At 46.5% G+C, this 7,969-nt stretch overlaps 1 pseudogene; it reads right to left on the bottom strand.

Annotated features, from left to right (window-relative positions):
• Positions 1-6,266: 6,266 nt before the first annotated feature.
• LOC144577649 (large ribosomal subunit protein eL19 pseudogene) lies at positions 6,267-7,115 on the bottom strand (annotated as a pseudogene).
• Between the last annotated feature and the right edge of the window lie 854 nt (positions 7,116-7,969).

Here is a 7,969-nt window from a genome sequence, read left to right as displayed (position 1 = left end):
ACATAAATGAAAACCTGAGACTGAATAATTTATAAAGAAGTTGAATTGACTCACAGTTCCACATGGCTGAGGAGGCCTCAGGAAACTTACTATCCTTGCAGAAGGGGAAGCAGGCACCTTCGAAGCGAAGTGGGAAGAGCCCCTTATAAAATCATTAGATCTCGTGAGAACTCACTCTCATGAGACCAGCATAGGGGAAACCACCCCTATGATCCAATCACCTCCCTCCCTTCACACATGGGGATTTTCAATTCAAGACGAGCTTTGGGTGGAGACACAGAGCCAAACCATATCCATCAGGAAATTGCTAATATGTTTGATGTGCATTATAGAGACAGGGAGCTGGTGGTGTTCACTGGCACACTCTACACTGATTATTCTAGAATATGAGATTCGAGGGGGGCAGGAAGAACCAACATTTTCTATTCTATACACTGCTGTATCGTTTGGCTGTTTGGTTTTGGTTTGTTTTTACAACAAGCATGCGTCATTTTACAATTAAGCTAGAAGAAACCATATGGAAAAATAAATTAGTCGCAAGGAGGCAGACACAGTGGGGGAGAGCAGGGGCTGCATGCAGTGTGACTGCATCTCGCATTTCGCACCCATAAAGCAGGAAGACAGGACCAAGCAGCACACTGCATATCCCACAGCTAAATCTGTCCACCTTCCTCCCTTCTGCAAGACACAGGTGCCTAGAGTCAGAAATTACATCTGGGCTGTTCAGATTTGTGGCCACTCTCCCCAGTCATTCAGAGCACGGGGAAATTCAGCCTCATGCACCATTTTTCAAGCACCACCAGTGGAGGAGGAGATATCAGCTCTGCATCCACATTGGTCTGACCACCAATCTCTGTGGAAGATATTGGGAGAAACAGAATTTCTTCAAGTGCATTTGCAAAGCTCTTCAGTTAACAGAGGGCCTACAAAACCATTAGCTGTGAAATCCCTTCAGCACTCCCTAATGAAGATCCCCTGTGGACAGATCAAGAAATGGGCTCTAAGAAGGAAAAGAAGCACCCAAGGTAACACAGCTGGAAGGGAAAGGAGCCCACATTCAAACACAGATCTGTCTATCCCAGTGCACATGCAGTTGAGGCCACACAGAAGCAGAGGTTGTATCCACCGCCTTTCAGAGAACCCCTTAATTTATTCAGCATAATGGAACAAAGTGCTTCATGCCTGCTACCTGCCAGGTCCTGATCTGAGAGCACGGAGACTTTTTTGCCATTCAACACAGGTTTATTTAACACCTACTCTCCTCCAGGAACTGAGGCTACAATGGAGGATGGTTCCTGGAAGAGAGTAGGTGTTAAATAAACCTGTGTTGAGGAGAATGAGGCACTGAGGCTACAATGGAGGACCAAGAGGTATGGTCCCTGCTCTCAGAGTCCCTGCTGTCAGATTCCTTTGCAAATAAGGGGAAACAGTTATTCATCCTAAAATGAAGGTAACAGAGTAGTCAGGGCTACAGAGGGAGGTCCACAGAGCTGATAATGTGAATTTGAACTAATCTGGGAAATCCAGGAAGGCTTTCCTGAAGAAGTGAAGCTTGCACTAAAATCTAAAGAAGATGAGGAGGGAAAGAAAAGGCATCCAAGCAATGAGAAGAGCATATGCAACGGCCCTGTGGTAGGACACACCAAGGACCCAAAGGCAATCCTTTTGGCTGGACTAGAGAGATCGAGGGGTAGTGCCATGCAAAGTGACAGTGAAAAGGAGACAATGGTCAGGTCTGGGGGCTCACCAGGTCATCTCAACAATTTGGGAGGCCAAGACCAGTGGATCACTTGAGGTCAGGAATTCGAGACCAGCCTGGCCAACATGGTGAAACCCCATCTCTACTAAAAATACAAAACATTAGCTGGGTGTGGTGGTGGGTGCCTGTAATCCCAGCTACTTAGGAGGCTGAGGCAGGAGAATTTCTTGAACCCGGAAGGCAGAGGTTGCAGTGCACTGAGATCATGCCATTGCACTCCAGCCTGGGCAACAAGAACGTGTCTAGGAAAAAAGAAAAAGGAGATAATGAAAACCCATCCAGGTAAGGATATGGTCTTCACCCTAAGGCAATGGGAAACCCTCAAAGAGTTCTCAGAAAAACTGAAACAATCAACTTGCACCCTCTGACACTCCAGTAAGAGTAAGAGATGTATAAAGAAGTAATCACAACCAAAAAGACACACCTAAGACAGAGTAAATTCAGGTAGTTGTGCAGTCACCTAATGCAACTGGAAGGAAGAGGAACTTCTTAGAGGAGGAGATATTCTAAATTAAATATTCTTTAAGCCCATCACAGAATTCTGGATCTGAAAGGTTCAAACTGGCCCCTTCCAACACAGGTTCAGGCCAATTTCAGAGATGAGGTCCAGGGACCCCAGTCTCATGGTGACAGATGAGAGACCAGAAGCCACAAGGCTCTCTCTGACTCCTTGAACAGTGCTTGCAGGTTTCCCTGGATGGGTTAAGTTCCTGATTTGTCCCTGAGCCTCACCAAGAGGCCAGAGGCTAAGCAGGACTGATGCAGGCAGGACCCTGGGCTCATCCTGGAGTCCCCAGAGTCTCTAACCCACCAGGGGTGTGAGGTGAGAAAGGTCTAGGGCACTGGAAGCTTATGCTCCTCCCCAGAGAATCTCCTTCTCCCAGCTGGAGAGCCCCCCACAAAGCCATCTAAGCAGCCCCAGGGAAGGCATTAGGTAAAAGGGCCCCAGGGAGCCTTCAGAGTAATTTTCAAGGAGGGCTGAGGCTGGTGAGAAAAGGATTATTAGCTCTGCTCTCTGGAGGGAAGTTGATGGAGACAAGTCAGCGAGTGGGCCACTCAAGGGAAGGGGCATTTATAGTCCCTTTCCTTATAAGCGGAGGACATTCGTGATGTCTGGGGATTCCGACAGAGCCCTACTGGGGAAACAACCACAGCGGAGATAATAGCTCAATAAAAATAAATCGATATGAGGAACTCTTACAACTCAACAACTAAAAGACAAACAACCCCATTCTTTTAATGGGCAGAGGACCCAAATAGACATTCCCCAAAAGGAGGAATGTCAACACCCAACAAGCACAGGGAGAGATGCTCCATGTCATTCATCATCAGGAAAATGCAAATCAAAACCACAGTAAAATCTCCCTTCACACCCCGATGAAAGGCTCTAATGATGAAAACAGATAATGGCAAGTATTGGCAAGAATGTGGAGAGGTTGGAACCTTTATACACTGCTGGTAGAAATGTAAAATGATGCGGTCACTTTCAAAGATGGTTGACAGTGTCTCAACAACTTAAACCTACCAGCAATTCAACGTGTGTGTGTGTGTAGGTACACACCCAAAAGAATTAAAAACAGGTGTTCAAACAGATACCGATACACCAATATTCATGGCAGCATCCTATACAGTGGCCAAAAGTTGTAACAACTCCAATATCCATCAACAGATGAGTGGATAAACAAAATGTGATATATACATTCAATGAAATGTTATTTAGCCATGAAAAATGAATGAAATACTGATAATGTGACAACATGGATGAACCCTGAAAACATGCAAAGTGAAAGAAGCCAAGCACGTATTCTATGGTTCCATTTATATGAAATACCCAGAATAGCCAAATTCACAGATACAGAAAGCTGATTAGTGGTTGCCTAAGTTTGGGGGAAGGAGGCAAGAGGGAGTGACTGCTAGTAGTTGTGGGATTTCCTTTCAGGGTAATGCAAATGTTCTGTAACCAGACAGTGATGATGCTTACCCAATCTTGTGAATGGACTAACGGCCACTGAATTGTCCATGCTAGGAAGGTTAATATGGCAGATTTTAGGCATGTGTCTTTTACCACAACTCTTAAAATCTAGAACATAAATAAACAACTGAATTGGGAAATCTCCCAGTAGCTCCTCAGCACACTCAGGAAAAATCCAAAAGACAAACTTTTACTGACAAGGACCCACACGACTTGTCCCTTCTCCAGTCTCTCACTTTCCTCCCCTCTCTCATTCAGCTCCTTGCTGATCTTTGAACACATCAAGCAGGATCCCACCTCAGGACCTTTGCTCTTGCTGTTTCCCGCTACCTGGCAGTCCAGATCTCCACTCAGCTCACTCCACCTACCTCACAGAGGCCATGGCAGATAGACTCAAAGGGACCCCCAATGCCCCCCACCTCTCAGCATTTACCCCTTTGTATAACCTGCACCCTTACCTATGGGCACGACCAAGAGCTTGTTTCTAATCAACAGAATACAGTAAAGGGGACCCAGCATAGTGGCTCATGACTGTAATTCCAGCACTTTGGGAGGCCAAAGCAGGTGGATCACTTGAGGTCAGGAGCTTGAGACCAGCCTGGCCAGCATAGTAATACCCTGTCTCTACTGAAAAAAAAAAAAAAGAATTAGCTGAGTGTGGTGGTGCACACCTGTAATCCCAGTTACTCAGGAGGCTGAGGCAGGAGAATCGCTTGAACCCAGGAGGTGGAGACTGCAGTAAGCCATGATCGTGCCACTACACTCCAGCCTGAGTGGCACAGCGAGACTCCATCTCAAAAAAAAAAAAAAAAAAGAGAGAGAAAAAGCAAAAAGAAAAAGAATACAGTTAAGGGGAGAGGAGGCCACTCTCATGACTACATCATATAAGACAGTAATTAATGCCCGTCTTGCAAGGAAACTCTCCTTGCTGGCTTTGATGAAGCAAGTAGCCACACTGGGGTGGGCCATGTGGCAGCAGCCCCTGGCCAACAACCATCTCAGCACTGAGGACTGCTTCCATCTTACAGCCAGAAAGAAACTGAGGCCGTCAGTCTTACAGCCCACACAGAACTGAATTCTGCCAACAGCCCCACGTGTCTGGAAGCGGATCCTTCCCCGACTGAGTTTCAAGTGAGACTGCAGCCCCAGCCAGTACCTTGACTGTACATTTCAGATGAGATCCTGAAGCAGAGGACACAGCCTAGGCTCTTGGCCCTCAGACATTGTAAGATAATAGATGTGTGCTGCTTTAAGTTTGTGTCCATTTGACATTGTAGCGTTGGTACACGGGTCCCTGTTCAAATGCCACCTCCTTAGAGAAGCCTTTTCTGAATTCCCTTTCTAAAACAGAATTTGTCTGACACAGAAAGATAAATACTGCATGATCTCACCTATATGTGAAATCTAAAAGAGTCAAAGCACAGAGGCATAGACTAAAATACTGGTGGCCAGGGGTCAGAAGGACAGGGAAATGAGATACAGCTCAAAGGGTGCAAAGTTTCGATTAAGCAAGACGGATGAGTTCTGGAGGTCTAACGCACAGCATAATGACTACAGTTAATAATATTATATATTTGAAAATCGCTAAGAGGATAGATCTCACCACAAAAAAAGACAATTATGTGAGGTGATGAATGTGTCAAACAGCTTGGCTATAATGATCATTTCACAACATATATGTAAATTACAGCAGCAAGTTGTGCCCCTTAAACATTACCCAATTATATTTGGGCATTGGTCAATCTATTTGTCAATTATGTCCAGATAAAGTAAAATCTGTTTCACCATTACTTTCCACAGTTACCCTTTTTTCTCCATATGCCGTACTGCAACCTGACTCATTATGTATTTATTTATAAATATATAATCCATGAGAGGGAGGACCTTGTCTGTCCTGGCCACCTCTGCATCTCCAGTGCCTCTCACGGAACCTGGAACATAGCAGACATTCAATAAACACGGAATGACTGAATGACCAGTCGTCTCTGCATAGGCAGGCTTCACTACGGGCACTGCCTTGGTCATTCTCACCATGATGCAACAAGCTGGTGTTACTATTAATTCCCATTTTATGCATATAGAAAGTGAGGCTCAATGGTAAAGAATGACCCAAGCTCATATAGCTGGTAAACGGCAGAACCAACACTTAAATCCAGGTAGCCTGACCCGAGGTCCATGTTCTTAACTGCCATGAGGGCAACCTCAGGGGGTCAGCAGCACCCTTGTTCCCATTTTCTTCCTTCTATGAAGGGGGTCCTTTTAGTCATCCTAGGTCAGTGACAGGAGGGACTCTCCCCGTCCCTTTCCCCTGGCCCTGCTGTTTGTGAACAGGAACGGGTGAAGATCTTCAGAAACTTTAAGCTCAGAAAAGATGAGGGAGCCCCCTCCGCAACCCTTTAGGCAAGTCGAAATTAAAACAATGCGAAACCATAAAACACAAAATACGTGCGCATGTTGAGGTTGAAGGGACTCTTTTCTAGATTTCCTGATTCTGGTTGTTGAAGTGCAACTTTTTTCATCCCTTTCATGACCTGACTTTCCTGGGGCTCTAAGCCCATCCTTAGCTGACCTCCTGGAGGAGCTAGGTCTCTGCATATGGGATTTTTTTTTAAGGCTTGTTTTATTTTAATGGCTGATCCATGTAATCACAGAGGCCAGCATGTACAGATAAAGGGGAGCTTTTATTTCTTGGTCTCTCCCTCCTTGGACAAAGTTTTGATGTCTCCTCCTTGCCTGGAGGAGCATCTCCTGGAGGTGCTTGCCTTAGCGGTGCTTGCTTTGTCTTCAACCTGCAGTCCTCAGCCTGGGCAGCCAGGAGCTTCCTGCCTTCAGCTTGTGGATGTGTTCCACGAGAATCTGCTTGTTTCTGAACACATTCCCCTTCACCTTCAGGTACAGGCTATGATACATGCGGCGATCAGTCTTCTTGGATTCCTGGCATCTTCTGAGCAGCCAGCGAAGAATCCTCATTCTCCTCATCCATGTGACCTTCTTTTGCATTCAGGCATCGGCTGTGCCCTTCCACATGCCCATGTTCCTGCCCTTCTGGAGGGCCAAGGTGTTTTTTTGGCATTGAGCCTGGGAATGGACCATCACAGGATTGCAGGTGGTCAGCCCATCTTTGATCAGCTTCCAGATCTGCTGACAGGAGTTGGCATTGGCGATTTCACTGGTCTCATTGGGGTCCAACCAGACCTTCTTCTTGCCACAGCGGAGGACACTAGAGATGAGCCTCTTCTGAAGCCTGAGCATACTCATGGCTGCGGCCCCAGGAGCGAAAGGGGGGATCTTGAGGAAAGAAGCGAATGAGAAAAAGATAGAATACTCCAGGCAAGGCTGGGCACGGTGGCTCACAACTATAATCCCAGCACTTTGGGAGGCCGAGGCGGGTGGATCACAAGATCAAGAGATTGATACCATCCTGGTCAACAAGGTGAAACCCCGTCTCTACTAAAAATACAAAAATTAGCTGGGCATGGTGGCGCGTGCCTGTAATCCCAGCTACTCGGGAGGCTGAGGCAGAAGAATTGCCTGAACCCAGGAGGCGGAAGTTGCGGTGAGCCAAGATGGCGCCATTGCACTCCAGCCTGAGTAACAACAGCGAAACTCCCGTCTCAAAAAAAAAAAAAGAATAGCCCAGGCAAAAAGAACAGCATGGATGTGTACAGGCCCAGGGGTAGAAATAACTATGGCAGAGACAAGGGACTGCAAGAAGAGTCTTAGACATTGCAAAGTGTACACACACTGTGGGCTAGAAACTGTGCAATTCCACCTAATCTTCACCAGACCCCCCATAAGGTAACTACAACTATCAACGCACTTCTACAGATGAGCAAACTAACACACAGGAAGGCAACACACCTTGCTGTGTTGGTCCTCTTGGGCTACACTACGCGACGCTAACAGACGCCTTCCAAGGTCTCGGTGGTTTAGATAGCAACCATTCATTCCTCTGGAATGTGACATGCCCTTGTAGCTCTGTTTTGGCTCTGACCCTCCTCACTGCATTCCAGGGTTAAGGCTAAAAAAGCAACCCCCTTATGGGAACCTGATGGTCTCGAGGCCAAGGTAAAAAGGGAAGGTGAGGCCGGCCCAACACTTGGGAAACAGTAAAAATTACTCACAGCATCACAAAAGGGAAAGGAAAAGGTGACCACACAAGGGCTTTTACAGTGTCTGCCAAAAAGTGGCACATACCACCTCCACTCAATTTCATCCCACTGGCCGAAAGTCACCTG

Source organism: Callithrix jacchus, chromosome 1 (assembly GCF_049354715.1).
Source record: "Callithrix jacchus isolate 240 chromosome 1, calJac240_pri, whole genome shotgun sequence".
NCBI lineage: Eukaryota > Metazoa > Chordata > Mammalia > Primates > Cebidae > Callithrix > Callithrix jacchus.
Note: the sequence above shows the minus strand (reverse complement) of the source record. Positions and strands in the feature narration are given on the sequence as shown.